The sequence below is a fragment of the Anopheles arabiensis genome, chromosome 3, assembly GCF_016920715.1.
Source record: "Anopheles arabiensis isolate DONGOLA chromosome 3, AaraD3, whole genome shotgun sequence".
NCBI lineage: Eukaryota > Metazoa > Arthropoda > Insecta > Diptera > Culicidae > Anopheles > Anopheles arabiensis.
The window spans coordinates 59792003-59807214 of record NC_053518.1 but is presented as its reverse complement, the minus strand read 5'-3'; the positions used below and the strand labels follow the sequence as shown (position 1 = coordinate 59807214).

The 15212-nt window shown below is 39.7% G+C and overlaps 1 protein-coding gene across 11 annotated transcripts in view; it reads left to right on the top strand.

The window, feature by feature from the left end:
- The first annotated feature begins 287 nt into the window (after nt 1-287).
- LOC120905248 (small conductance calcium-activated potassium channel protein) overlaps nt 288-15212 on the top strand; it is a 134800-nt gene continuing 119875 nt past the window's right edge. For 9 of the 11 annotated variants that reach the window (XR_005739886.1, XM_040316149.1, XM_040316150.1 and 6 more), the window contains exons 1-2: nt 288-390; nt 1893-2595. The gene's annotated coding sequence lies outside the window, so the exon portion shown is untranslated. The remainder of the gene's footprint in view (nt 391-1892; nt 2596-15212) is intronic. The other 2 variants (XM_040316141.1, XM_040316140.1) reach the window with 2 other exon arrangements.

Genomic DNA, 15212 nt, shown 5'->3' with positions numbered 1-15212 from the left:
TGAAGTTTCCGTAAATTCACACAAAGAGTGATTGATCCCAGCATAACTTTCAATTAGTAAAGCCGCCGGTGAGCAGTCGTTACAGCTGAGAGAACCTTACCTGAACTGAGTTACTAGCGATCAACAAGCGGCAGCGTAGGGTAATAATTGTCCGCCTTATGGTTTGCCAAACAAAAGTGAAACTTCGTCTACTCACCGTCGCCCAAAGAGAGCTGAGCGACTGAGCGCAGCACAGCTATGGCGACCGAGTGGCAAAGAGAGTCGCACCATCAGTTCACAGTAGGTCAGACCGACACTAGCATCCAATCTTTCTCGTCAGTCAGTTTATTTTCAGTATCCGTGCCGAGTTGACATACAGCCGCTGTGCATCGCAGTTGCCAGTTGAAAAGGGTTGGTTTTTTTTCAACTCGTGTCTGCCACTAGCCTGCCATTCGTAGCGTATTCATATCTCCGACTGTTCTTTGTGGTGCACCTCAATGTTTACCAATACACCCATATGTGCTCATTATTTGACCTTTTTCGTTGTCTTACATTCCTTCGCGGACCGTCTTTTTTATTCTTCTCGTTTTATCGCCCAACATCGCAACGATCACGCAAGCAAACCGTACTGTGAGTGAGCGAGTTAGTGAAAACGAGACCTGGGCAAACGATCCTTCCGGGACCGGTGTACATAATACGTGTTACTCTATGTATGTGTTTGTATCGATAGTGCCGTTGGATACAGGATCGACGAGTTTGTGGCTTCGTCTGCCCTGCCGAGAATGGTACAGAATTGCGTGAGCGCAATTTTTGTGTATACTAAAGTTTGCGAATTTAGTGTGTGTGTGCATGTGTGTGTATGTGTGTTTATGTGTAGTCAATTGACCTGCTCAGGTTCTGCTTCGGGCCGGCCTATTTACACCTTGCTTCGTCCTTTCCGGCCATAAAGGATCGATCCGCGAGCCAGCGTGCAGAAATCATTGCTGGGCAGGATATTGGTCAATCTGAATATTTTAGCACCGGTACCGCCGGCTAAGTGAGACGTTTCTGTTCTGGGCACGTTGCTGCGGGTCTTTAACAGCAGCGGCAGGTGCGGAGCTTCATTTAGTGGAAGTAAAGCGGTGGGATATACCACAATAGGTGACTCAAATTGGTGCATCACGTGCAGTTATCAGGTGAACCGTAAACAGATTGTAACCGTGGTTATAAATATTAGATTCAGCTGTTTCAGAACAACCACCGTCCCGGTGCTGTGGATATGGTAGTTAAAACAAAAAGCGACCTGAATGTTAGAACGACGCATGAAATCACATCCTAACAAAGCGAACGTTTCCCGTTTCGGTGCGAAAACCTTACTCACCTGTGAATGTAGAGGGAATAGTTTTCAAGCCCAGATTTTTTTTTACAATGCTCTTATTCAAAAGGTCGTGTCCAGCTTTTATGCACGTGCGCTGTATTACAGTCCTAGCCAGTCCGGTGCCCAATTTGAAACGTGTGTAACAAACGGTCGCTCACCGTCGCCAGTCACCGTGGACAGCGCGATGTTTTCGTGGTCATTTTCAATTCCCGCTTTTCCGGGTCCGTTTCGAAAGCAATTTTCTTTTCCATACCGGGTCGATGTAAACCCGATTGCTCAACCACCGCGCTCTGCCTTAGCGCTGGCAGGCTCTCGTTTGTTCAGGTGGAAAATTAAATTTTTAATATAGCATTACAAAGTTAATAATTGAAAAACCTTCGTGGACGTGGATTTATTTTCGGGCGGCAGAGGCTTCAAATGACGCGAGACCCTTCTTGTTTGCCGGTTGCATGAGGTACACCACACCCCTAACGTTTCCTTTCAACCTCATTCTCGCGCTATCTGTCGCTCCCATTACTGTGTGTTCTTAACTTACCCGTGTCTATTTCCGTTTTAGCGTATTTTTACGTGCATCAACATCCAACAGAGCATATCAGTGCCACACAGCGCAGTCTGGTGATTGAAAGAATGATGGGCTTTTGCATTCATTGTTTGTACAGCCGAGCGTAACACTGTCTGTGTGTTTTGAGTAAAAAAAAAGAATCTGAGTAGAATCAGTGGCCTGCAGGCAGTGCGCAACATCAGCTTAGCGTGTCAATGTGTCGATGTAAAGCAAATGATTTTTAGTGCCAGCAAAAGATAAAAGCATATTTTTTGAAACATAACGAAGAAAACACTTCATTTGTATATCGTTGAAGGTATTGCTGTTAGTCACATTTTACGACAGTCGTCAACCCGAAATCGACTATCTCCACGTTTGAGTATCTTGTGTATGCACAATTTAATAGTTACATCAAAACTGAAGCAAGTGAATCGAGATAATACAAATCGAGTTGAGAAAAACAATTGAGCGGAAAGTGTAGTTCAATATAACGAAATAAACCACCCTATGCGTGCGTAGTGTAGTTATTTATCACAGTGATTAATACGTACCGCTAGTTCGTGTGCACACGTTCGTCAGTGTTAATAGCGCCATTTGGCTAATCGCTAAATTTATCGATCGTCTGTGAATGTTTGCACTAGTTTGCACCACCCCTTTGGATACTTCGACTTTTTATCAATAGATGTTGAGCAAAGCTCGAGTTTTTATAATCTACACGGTGAGTTAGTTTGAATTGTTGCATTAAATCTGTTGTACAACTTTGCTTATAAAGTATATTCTATATGATTTATTTGTATGACTAATTTTACCGGCTAATTTTCATTCAGGTAAATCTTACACAAATCATTCACTGCATTCATTCATCACAACATGTTACTCAATGTCACTGTTTTTCTCCTGAGCAATGTGAAATCCCGTGCAGCCCAGTTCTCAATAATAAGTGACAAGCGTCAAACGTCAAACACATACCGAGAAAGCGTTTCCCAAGGTAATCGTTACGTACGTTTGATTATGAAAAACCCTTCAGTTGTTTACCCATGTGCCAGTCGGGCCATTCAAGCAAATCTCAAAGGGAGACAAACGACGCCATCCAGCTGTTTTATTTCACTAATTGGATGATGGCGCGTATATAGTGCAAATGTGTAATTAAATCGAAAAATTATTCCATCTCTTCACTCCGGCGCTTCGTACGACTGCGCCAATTCGCATGCGAAGCACTGAACGTATACGTTTCTTATCGATGCAACCGATAAGCTGGAAAGGCCCGAAAGCAGAAATCGCACACAAGAGAGTAACGAGTAAATGTAGATTCCATAAAGGACATTCCTTTCGTACCCAATACGCAAAACATTGATTTGCTTCTACCTTTGACCTTACTGCAGGATAAGTATGCTTCGCACTTCCCACTTCAGAGCTTGAGTAGTAAACAACTCCTTCTGTATTCCCCAGCGGCTCATGAAATTTCACTCACCGTGTTTGGCTGCCGGTTCTTCCAAACGTGAAATAGATTCTCGTTTACCGTGGGGATCGCTTTTGGTGAAGTGATGCGTGTTTGGAAAAGCTCCAATGGTAGGAAGTTCTGCAAATGCGTTCGTATTGAAGCCTCCTCTATCGCAATGTTTACAAGGGCTTACCTACTAGAGGTTAGATTGAACTGGACGGGAATGTGGGAGCATTATTATTTATGAAAGCTATTACGGTTGAGTTGAACAAGGTGCAAGGCAGTAAATAGAAACCGAAAAACAAGGTTGTGGTAGAATTAATTATACAGGTCACTGATTAATGCATAAGATGTAATATTTAATGTATAGAATAGCTACTTGGAGATGCTTGCATTTATACGCAATATATCCAGAATTTGATTACTAATGGGAACTCATTAGAATAAACAATATCAGCTTGTATTTTGAATGCTGACCTGCGTTAATCGTAGTCCATTTTCCTCTAAAATATCTGTGTAGTACTCATACTACTTTTTATGTAGATTATGTACGTTATTGATTGGTAGCATACCATTGTTTGCATTGTACAATATCATACTGCTTAAGAATAACATAAACCAAATAAGTTTTTACCTTGTCAAAATCTTCTACAACCTAAGCTGTGTCCTGTGGAGCGAATTATTTACTGCTGAATGTGGAAAGACATAGATTATTTGCTTACTTTTCCGAAGTAGGTCGAGGGATCGATAAAACTCCTTATGAAAATCAATAGGACATTCCGTTGACGATAATACAAAGAACGTGTCACAATCATTTGTACCAAACCTTTCTTCAATCGATTGTCAGTCCTGTCGATTTGTGCGATTATTGGTTTGCTCAGTTTGAAGCCTCGCTCTGCAATGCTGAAGATATTTCTATTAATAAGTAAACCCAAAACTGTGCCCTATCGCTCGTCTGTTGACACACGGTTCTGCCTGTGAAAAGCTGTACAAAGAAATGGCAAGAAAATATCGTTTGACTCGTTTAGTAGAACGTTTGGTAGAGCGTTAGAGACGAGTCTACATGCGTTAGAACGCCAACACTGACTTTCCCTTTTCCTGGAACCGATGTCGGATTTTGCTTTTCGTTTACACTTTCTTATTTTATTCTCAAACTACCACTGTTGCTGCTGATTCACTACTACACTTCGCTCAGTCGCACAGAAGCGCAGTATTAACGTTAACCTTCTAGAACCTGGAAATGCCCCTTTGAACCCGAGTCCTTCACTCTGATCATGCGGGCTATTTATAAAAGAACACCGAAATATTCCCAAACTGCCAGGCGCGCAGGTTCACTGAGAGGGTTGGTGTGTGTAGAATCAGCGCTACAAGGGAGGTAGTATCACTATCATAAGAAATTGGTAATTGGATGTTTGAAAAATAGACCTTCGAAATATCCACCCGTGGTACACATGGCCTACTGCCATGGGTTTTTCGGGAGCCAACCTTGAACTTTGTGAACATTTCACTCGATTTGATGAGCGGTTGCCGGAAAATCGACACGATAGACGGTTCTGACGCGTCCCTCCCCCGGGAGTGCATGTTGCTTTTATTTTGCCTGACGCGTCGTCGGTCAAGCGGGTGTAGAGAGACTGCAGACGGGACGCTCCCGGCAACGCTCAGCAACAACCGGTCAGAGAAATTAGTGAACTTCCTTCTTGGTTTGGGTGTTGGATTTCATTGCTTTCCTTGTTGCCGCTTTGCTGTTCTTTGTGCCGCTTGCTGCCAACACTTCGCGATGCTGTACAAGAGAGTGAGAGAGAAAACAAAAGACTGCAGGGTGAAAGAGTGGGAGTGTAAAGCAAAACAACTTGAAACCCCGTATCGCTGTCCAGATGGATGCAGGCTTGCTTTTTTGCCTACATTACCATTTCGGTGAAAAGGTTCTAATTATGATGGTCGAAACAAGAGTAAAGCAATACGATGAGCAGATGAAAGTGAACGCAAACAGTGTGCCAAAGAGTTATGGCTTCGGAGTTTCAGTTTTTATTTCCCACCGATTAAGGTTTCAACCATATCGTTCGTTTGAAAGTTTATGAATATTGTATGCTAAGTGCTCACTCACACGCGGTTCAATTCCACCCTTCGATGTTTCTCTTTAACTAAACCGTACTTTTTCGCTGCTGAGTTTCTGATGCAAAGCAGAAGAAGTAGAAGAAGAAAAGAAAAACTGGCTCAATCCATTCGAATGAGAGAAATAATATCTATTTTTGGAGCGTTTGGACCACGATCCAAAATTATCATTTAGCCAATTTTGTTCGCTGTGCAAACCATCAATGTTCATTTATCACCTGTTGATCGCAGTCGATGAAGAATCTCATCAGCGTTACTCTTGTGCATTGTGTTTTGCTTTGATCATGCTGTCAATCTGTTGGTGGCGCTTATTACAAAACATAGTAGATAGCTGACGGAATTTGAAACTTGTGTCATAGCTGTCAAGTTTGAGAAGGATCACTAACCTCATTTCAATTTGCAAAATGCTGTCAACAGCTGAAAGCGTTGAAAAGCCATTCTGGAATTTTCATTAGCTATCGCATCATTTTACTTTCGATGTTTAGTTTTCTTATTTTACACGATGTTTTCAAAATTTCACACTAGAATATGTGTGATTTCTTCGTTGTTGATTTTAAAGGACGTTTTATAATAAGTTAGTATTGTGTGAAGCTTGTCCATTTATTTTTCCCTACACTAAATAGTCCTAACTTGGCAATTCAACAAGTTAATCCAAACCTTCCTATCAATTTAATGGTTATAGAATTATTGTCACCTCGAGAAACTCAGGCCACGCTCCGGACCGTAACGACGCGTTGTTAACAGCTCATTAAACATGAAACATACTATAGCATCTGGGTTGAAACCCAGCGCCAAATTCAATTTCTAGCAGTGAACCGTTCTTTGAGGAAACTTGGAGATTTATTTCTTGATCCCCCGCGGTATTTCTGTTTACTCTTATGCCGGCCGGATAGCACGAAAATCAGATTATTTTGCATAAGCATGAGCCCCTAAATGGGTCCTCGTCCAAAACCATACATTGAACCTTCGGTTGGGTCGTTGCTGCGATTACCTCATCTACTACTGGTTTCTTGTTTATTGATTTTCCATGAAGGCGTAAAAGTGGTCGATGATACCATTTTTCATGATTACCCTACCACACATTAATTTACTTCCACACATTTTGGAGGGATTTTAGTATCACTGAGGTGACACAAATATTTTCCTGTTTGTGAGAGTAGCTGAGAAACGAATTTAGGTACTAACGGAATTTAACACATGGAAATTTAGGGTGTTCTGTTTGTGTGTGCTTTTGTTTTCGATAAGCCACTGTAGCATGTTTTTACATGTTGCATACATGTTCAAACAAATATAAATTTATGTGCAATGAAACGTCGATTATCCGTGGGCAGATTAACCAGCAGCTGGCTTAACCGTGCGCATGAATTTGACAGCTGTTCAATCGTGACGAACATTTGAGGCAATAGTAAGGATCTACATGGGTATAATATACAGATGGGTTTATCCCGTATGATTGGACACTGTACACTGTAGAAAAGCTACAGAAATGGTTTGTCACATGGTTGTTGTTGAGAAATACTATAACTGTTTTATAACTGTCATGCACTGATTTCGATGCTAAAGAAGGTAAACGTTTGAATTCATTTACCGCTAGCAAATGGTATGTTGTTGTGTTAGTAAAACGGTACAGTGTAAAAGCGTCCTTCGACCTATCAAAACTGTGATTTAACATCGCTTGGCGGGAAGAGCTATAAGATCACCTATATATTATACCCTCTTTGATCAAGATGGTAAAAAACGTTGTGTAGATATCTAGCATTAAGTGATATTCTAAAATTTCATTGTTACTCAACAATAATTGAAACTCCTATAGTTAATAAATTAAAATTATGATGCTTATGATAGATTGTTATAAACTTAATTGTTAATATGTGTTTATCATTTTTCAACAGAGTGTTGATGATCATTTTTGCATTAAATCGACATTTATTGAACTATTATTCGTGTAAATTGATTAACCAGTAACTGTCCAGTCCAAATCATACCGGATAATCGACGCTCTTCTTTACTCTTAGAAATTTTAATATCGATTTTTTTAAAGAATCAATCAAATTGAAACCAAATCTGAGGCATCCTACAATCAGATAATATTTCACTTGCTTAATTTCATTGAAGCTAATCTATACTCAAAGGAAGCCCACTTTCGAACAGTAAACCGAAACCCACCAGCGTATAGCTTACATCCTAAGAAATTTGGATAAAATATTCTGAGAAAACTGACGCTCAAAACCTTCGTAGGAAATTTCCATTGACCTTCGTGAATCAGAAACTTCTAGCCTAAGAAAAGCAGTGATCGGACAGATGAGAGGAAAACATTATTTTTATGCGTCTTGATAAAGCTAGAAACTCCTCCTCGATTGTTGTCATATTTACCAGCAATCAAGTGGAAGTTAATCGTGTCTTAGGGATTTGTTTACTGTAACGAAAACTTTAACATTGAGTTGTTGAAGCCAAATGTAACCGAACCATAGTAGGAAACACGAACATGAACCTCTCACGGTCTTTGCAAACAATATTTTTACATCAACTGCAACTCTAGTCGATTATTTTAAGCCATTATTGATTGTCTCATAAGTGCAGAAAATGTAAAACAATAATTTCGTCATGTGACTTTTAGTGAATGAAATATTAGTAGGATTTTTATCACCAAACTTTACCAAAACGCTTGCAGTGCAAATAGTTTGCAGCATTTTAATGGCTGAAATTCTTTACAATCAAATCATTCCCAGATGTCGGTTAAATATAAAAATTTAGCATTTAACTACTGTTGCGACTATCTATCATGATGGTCTATCTATCATCATGGTACACGGGTTCAACATTGCCTATCGTGAAACATTACGCGTTAACTGATGTACATTCGTTTCTCATTTGCAGCGTCTCCGGATACATTTTCCACGAGATAAAAATTAATGTTACTTCCGATTTTGCTGGTTCGCTATTAATGGCAACAACCCCAGTGACAGCGAAGCAATAAAAAATCATTAACCCGGTCGTTCAGCGCCAACGCGACACATCTTTGCCGAGCTACACGCTACAGCATCAACCACACAATTTTTGGCACACTTCAACATGATTACGCGGAACCACGAGCACCATCTTGTCACTCGGACCGTCTCGGCGAAACCGCAAAACAGTGGCTTTTGATATATTTTTTGCTACACTCTAATCTTTTGCAGATATTGGTGAGAAGGGGGTTGCTAGCATTTGAAGGGCTTAACGATTGTTTCCCCGGTGGTGTGGGAGCCAGAACCATCGCTTTGAAACCTGTACATTTTCTTCCTCCGTTTCCAACCTTGACCCTGGCTTGAAGTGTGGCTTATGGTTGTAAATTTTTATGACTTGCTTTTGAAGAATTAACTTTGACCGTGCTCGAGAACAAATGTACTCCCCAAGAGAGGCATTGGAGGATTGTGTGCCGCTTATGTTATCGTACTTTAAAAAAAAACACATACATTTCGTGAAAACATTTGCACGCAACAAAAGTAAAGTGTTCGTCTCGAGCAATAATTTTCTCCTTTAAAGTTACTCCAAGGAATTTAAGACGAGATGGCCATGAAGCGAAAGTGGAGCCTTTCGCTGAAAACCAGTAATCATGGATTACAGCGTAAAGGGCTAGCTTGGGTAACGTTTGTAAATTTAACGCCCAGACCCCAATTTTCTTCCTAACTGCCACAGAGAGTCAAAACCAAAACACCCACCGTGGCAGGATCATGTCTTGCTACTAAGCTTCGTTCTTATTCATCCTTCACTCAAACCGTGGTAAGCACTTGCCTGGATTCATTTTTCCTTCACAGCCCACAATTTGGATCTTCCTTGTGTCTGGATGAACAGCAGTTTGCGATTCTTCCGCATAAAATATTTACACATTCAAACCGGCAGAAGCACTTTTATATTGTAATGCTTATTCTCTTCTTCGGCGTTTTGTTTATGCTCGGTTTGTGTTTTCCATCATATACACCCACATACATCAAAATACACCGCGGGTCACTCTTTACAACTCGAGACAGTGTCACTTTCTCGTTTTCCACGTCGTCCTGGTTCCGGTACTTGCATCAGCTGCGTATGGTGATGTTGGTGGCTTGTGCCTCGAGACGTACCATTACAGCAAACTGTTTCCTTTTTCGATTGAAGTACCTCGTTGCATGTTTGATTTTCATTAACAGAACGCAGACAGTCGTACATTCTAACGGGTAAAAACACCAAAACAACTCATCCGATGATGGTTTACACCCAATTGCTGTGCAAACAGGGTAAGGAAAAGCTTGAAGCATGTTGTCCATACTGTATGGCTTGTTTTTGCTTACACCGCTCAAATCCTGATTGATGTTGCAGCAACATCAGCGTGAGGAAAAACACTGTTGTTTTAGACTCTAATTGAATGTTGATGATTGCTAATGCTTGCGCAGCTTGAGAAAAGAAACACAATTAATGCATTTTACATTTTGAGTAGGGTAAATATTTTGCGCTAAATTACTTTGTGTACTCTCCCGTTTTTATGGCACTGCATTGTCTGCGTAATAATTATACCCGGTGATAATTATATGAATAACTGATAAAATATTTGTTTCTTGAATCGACATCTTCACGGCATCAATACGAAAAAGGGTACGATAAAAAGAGATTATTTGTTAAACATAACAGCACTTTTTTCACAATCATTAAAAAAGAGTAGATGGAGTTTCCTCTGTAAACACTAAATTTCCGAGGCATCCGTAGGTTAAGAAAAGGAACAAATTCATTATCATCAAATTAATATGTAAAACGATGTTGTTGAAGGTAAAACCGAGCGAACCCGCGCACGATGCCGCACTTTTCCCTGTTCTACTTTCATCAACAAGTTCGGTACTCCAAACATTCCACCCAAGCGATGGTGAAGATCCTTTTAAACGGTTTCTTGATGAAAGCATACCACCGTATAGCGGAACATCATATCGATCGATGTCAACGACGGGTGAGTCTCGGACAGCAACCGCACCTCGCACTACGTAAGATGAATAATTTACATGAAATCATCATCTTTACGTTCTGCAAGCCTACCAGGAACTTGCATTTCTTGGAATATGGAAATCGATAATTGACAGCTCTCACGATATCCCCAATCCTCCATCTTCTGACTCATTTTGTAAAAAAAATGTACTTTTACACAGCCTGAACATCATTTGGAAAAGGAGCACAGGTAGAGAATAATATACCGTAGGGTTTAGGGAAGCATAAAGTGTGTCAATGAAATTCCAATCTTTTGACATTCCCATCACCCTTCCCGAAATGAACAGTTCGCTAGAAAACTGGGGCAGAACTGTTGGATAGATTCCGTAAAATCGGTTGGCCAATTTATTTCTAATCATGACGAATGGCATTTACCACTAAACATCCTACCTTTTAACTAAGCAATGGCTTACCAAAAAAGATAAAAAAAAAACTTAATAGAACTGAAAAAACATAACACAAGGAGCCACAAATAAGCGCTAAAAGTGAACCACCGTGAACACACACTTGGATTTGCCCCGTGGAACCAACAGCAAAAGTGAAGGCAAAACTCAAATTGCGTGCGTGACTATACGTCGTACGCCGCCGCGTTGATCTGCAAGCAGAGATTTGGCAAAAAGTTTTCCATTCCGTTCCGTACAACTCCCCACATACAATAATGCCATGCCAAGGAATTAGTAGTAAGCCAACGTTTCGGTCACATTTTACCTCCGAGGCCTGTACCCTACTGGTGAAATTGAATCCTCAACCTGAACTGAATTAACTTTTCCCAGTACGTCTGATGTCGCATGTTGTCGGTCATTACTGGTTACCTGCGTCTCATGTTCCAGCTGTAAATAGCTCAGTAGAAGGCGTAGAAGGGGCCTTGTATCTCAAAACGCACATGGAACTGATACACAATGTTTTGCTCTATTTATACCGGCCTGGCGGTTCTTATCAGTCATCAGTTAAAACATTTCAATAAAAATGGGATAATGGTATCAAAATTATGTAGCAGGAGTGACAAAACGAATGGTGCAGAAAAGTATAACTTATGCCATCTGGTTTCAGATTCTGGTTTATAATTGCTTTTACTTTTTTAATGTTGAAACCAAATCAAATGCTAGCATTGGATAATCAGCGTGTAAAAGCCGTTTTGTCTCACGAAAATATTTTTTATTATAATTTACAAACACCAATCGAGTAATATCACATTTCAATTTGAAAAAGAACTACCAAATAACAAAGCTGGCAGCGTTATTTCACCCGTTTCATCCTACACAACCATGTCATATTGTAGTTTTGGTTTTGGACCAAAAAATCCAATTAAGGATCACGAAGCGAGCGTTTGCTTTGTTCTAGAATATGCGATAGGTTCGGTTTTAAAATTCCAGTTGAAACACACCTTTTTGCTTGAAACTTCATAAGTTTGCTTTGACCTTTTCATACCCACTCGCTCTAGGGTCTTCGGTATACTCTTGCTTGAATATTCCAACTGACTGTACAAGTACCTGCCTTCTCTAGGCTGCATCCAAAGTCTCCCCGCCCCTCTGACCCTCTGGCGGAATATTAAGTGCAGGAAGAATGGTGTACAGATGAATGTTTGGTTTGTTTCACAAAGGCACAAAGTCACTTCCGGCTTGAAGTACTCTGTAGAGCAAACAACAATACGGCTGCTATCTTGACATGGTCCCCATGTAAGCTGTCGGTTTATTTCGAACTGTGTTTTCCATCGGTACACTGGAGCGTCAAATTGCTGCACGTATGAATAGTTCAAACCTGCTGAACAATATTCTCATCCTTGCACAACCGTGGCGTTTTTGCGGTCATGTTAGGTCATTGGAAATGGTGGGAAAGAAGAAAGGGGAGCGCTACGACAGGTATGTTCGCTTTCGTGTGAAGTCTTTTCGAAGGCCTTACACTTCAATTCAACCTTGTTTTGCGATGGTTTCACTGCACTTTATCATGAATGGTATTTTATAATACCGGGAATCTTTGAACACAAGAAAATAGAAAAAAGTACCTCATATACACACAAACGTGCACATTACAATGAGCAAAAAAGTAGTATCCCTTCAAAAAATTCTCTTGAGGGTATTGATATTCTAATTTGTTATTTGATTTTTTCATGTGTTCAGTGAGTAGATGTATAATGTAAAACCTTAATATGTCAATTAAATATAACATAGACATCAATCCACATGCCAAATAAAGTTTTCTTGAGTAGCAGCTACATTTGTTTGCCTTTCGTTCTTGTTCGCTCAGTAGCTTATTAGGCGCATTAATTACATCTCGGCGATAAATGGTCGATTGTCCTAGTATAAGAGTAGCCAATGCTACCTAAAATCTATGTTGATTTATGTTGATTCTCTTCTGTTGTTCTATTGAAAGCATTGAAAAATAAAACTTAACACTGTAGCTTCTTACATAAAGTAGTTTCAACTAAATAGGTAATAATATTTTCCAATAATCTTGGAATGCCTCAATTTCGGGTTGAACTTTCACTTTTGCATGTTATGTTCTCTCTTCTCTTCTTTGGCTCAACAACCGATGTCGGTGAAGGCCTGCCTGTACCCACTTGTGGGCTTGGCTTTCAGTGACTAATTGATTCTCCCCAATAGCAGGATAGTCAGTCCTACGTATGGCGGCGCGGTCTATTTGGGGATTGAACCCATGACGGGCATGTTGTTAAGTCGTACGAGTTGACGACTGTACTACGAGACCGGCTGCATGTTATGTTCACATACATCATTAATGAACGATCGAAAATGTGCATCATAGTTCATTTATCTGCCATTTATCTGAAACAAAAGGAAAAGTGTCAAACAAAACCTCTCTAAATGTACGGAAACGGTCTTCGTATTAATTAATATTGTGAAGTCTCAATAAAAGTCTCATTTTTTTAAAATTGGTATCATTGGCTTGACATATCAAAGTCAAATTAATCTGTGAACAGGTTGTTTTTTACAAATAACAAGCGAAAGTAGCGCTTTCAACTAAGCATCAGATTTTCGACATGAGTTCTCTAAAAAAAAGGAATTCTGTAATTGGTTATTAGTTATTTGTTACAGTACTAGTAAAACCAGTAGCATCACTAAAAAGCCGACAAACAATACACTTCCTGTACGTCTGATTATTTGTTCAATTTAAAGTAAACAAACAAGAGACAAATCGAATCGTCTGACATTCATATTAATAGAAAAATAAACACATTTTTGACACTATTTTGACACTGGAATAAATTGATTAGAACGTTTATCTCAATAGTTAAGGAATTAAACGACACTCTAAACAGATCTGGGCTATTGAGTCTTTATTGAGCCTTGGTATGAAAATACTATTTACTTATTTAGTCGTCTGGTGTCATAATCCCCTCTCTGTCAATGCCTGCTGCAGGAGTGTTTAAAACTACCCACAGTTTTGCGCCATCTGTTACGGTCAATCCACTGTCTCGACTTCAACTAAAACTAAAAGGCGTTAGAGAATGGACTTTACAGACTTCACGAGAAAGATCCGGTGTCCGGTTTCATGTATATAATATGACCAGCCCACCGGAACCTGGCAAGCTTGCAATACTGCATTACAGGAAGATCGCTCTATAATTTGTACCCGTCGTTCTAGGCAGGCAGGCGTTTCACTTTCGAAAAAAGTTCGTTTAACAAAATAATATGCCTGGTAATACGCAATTGAAACTTAATAATAAATCACCTTGTCTCAATTGCTAGTAACTAATTGATGAACACTATTACACACGGTCTCAATACAACTTCTGGACTAAAAAAGAGTTCATGAAGTCATCATATTATTAAAAATGATTAAAATCTCAACCTAAATCTCTTTTACTTCCAAATCTAGTTCCAACTTAGTTTCTGTCATGGTTAAGATCTCCCATAATCTCGAAGAACCTCGAAAGATACAAAAGTGATACAAAGTATTATCATTATCATACAAGTCCTCACAAATGACGAGCTTCATATATCAGTTATTGGCATTCGACACCAAATGACTTTCGTTTCGATTTGTTGCGACGGTTGCAACTGAAAACGTTCTCAAGCTGCTATAATCTTAAGTCGGATGACAATCTGTAAAAAGATTCATTCGGTGATTTCTTGGGCTTCCATTGCCCTTGATTCTGTGGATATACTTTTCTGGTGAAAGGTGATAACAAAAAAATTACAACGAATCACGTGACAACTTCAGAAGTTTTTATGCGTTCTTGTACATAAAGGAGTGAGCAACCGTATCGTTTGTACTTTTTGGTTGTCATTGATTCCAGTTCTAGGTATTCCAACATGTAGATGAAAACAAAATAACAGTTGCTAAACCGCTAGTGCAATAATAAGCCCACCCAGTTATGAAATAATATGAGTCTTTTCTCGATAAATTTTACACACACGATAATCCTTTAAAGATTGTTTCCTTTATCTTTTGTCCAGATCATCAAAAATAAATCTAATGCTTAAAATATAAATCATCAAACGCAAGTTTCACATGAATTGTGCCAACTGTCATGTAAGCGCTTTAACACTAAAATCCCTACAACAACGGCTTACCTTTTTACCACATATCCCGATCCTCAGGTCTTAGTAGACGTTTGCTCTACCAACGGGTCGTAAAAATGATTTCGTAGCCATTTTCACCGACAACTGCCGATTAGCTCCAAAATGGCAAAGGTTAGGCGTAAGCGAACGTACTATATCGGTTTCGTCGGTCCAACTCGTTTCTTTTGCTATTTCCTTTTCGAGTGAGTGAGTTTTAGCCTGCGGGTTTGAACAGCTAAAGTTCACAGTTCATGAACTTGGTGCGTGAAAATG